The sequence below is a fragment of the Oncorhynchus clarkii genome, chromosome 21 (assembly GCF_045791955.1).
Source record: "Oncorhynchus clarkii lewisi isolate Uvic-CL-2024 chromosome 21, UVic_Ocla_1.0, whole genome shotgun sequence".
Lineage (NCBI taxonomy): Eukaryota > Metazoa > Chordata > Actinopteri > Salmoniformes > Salmonidae > Oncorhynchus > Oncorhynchus clarkii.
Genome location: NC_092167.1, coordinates 25,784,593 through 25,785,038, shown reverse-complemented (window position 1 = coordinate 25,785,038; position 446 = coordinate 25,784,593).

The following is a 446-nucleotide window of genomic DNA, read 5'->3' as shown; positions in this document are numbered from 1 at the left end:
TGACTAAATACTTTTTTGTCCCACTGTATATTTGCATCTGGGACAGAGTAGGAGGCAGTTCACTCTGGGCACGCTATTCATCTAAATGTGAAAATGCTGCCCCCAATCCCAAAAAGGTTAACAGTCTGATGTTTTTCAGTCTCTCGGTCCAAGCTTTGATGCACCTGTACTGACCTCACCTTCTGGATGATAGCGGGGTGAACATTCAGTGGCTCAGGTGGTTGTTGTCCTTGATGATCGTTTTGGCCTTCCTGTGACATCAGGTGCTGTAGGTGTCCTGGAGGGCAGGTAGTTTGTCCCTGGTGATGCGTTGGGCAGACCGCACCAGCCTCTGGAGAGCCCTGCTGTTGTATGCGGTGCAGTTGCCTTACCAGGCAATGATACAGCCCAACAGAATGCTCTCAATTGTGCATCTGTAAAAGTTTGTGAGGGTTTTCAGTGACAAA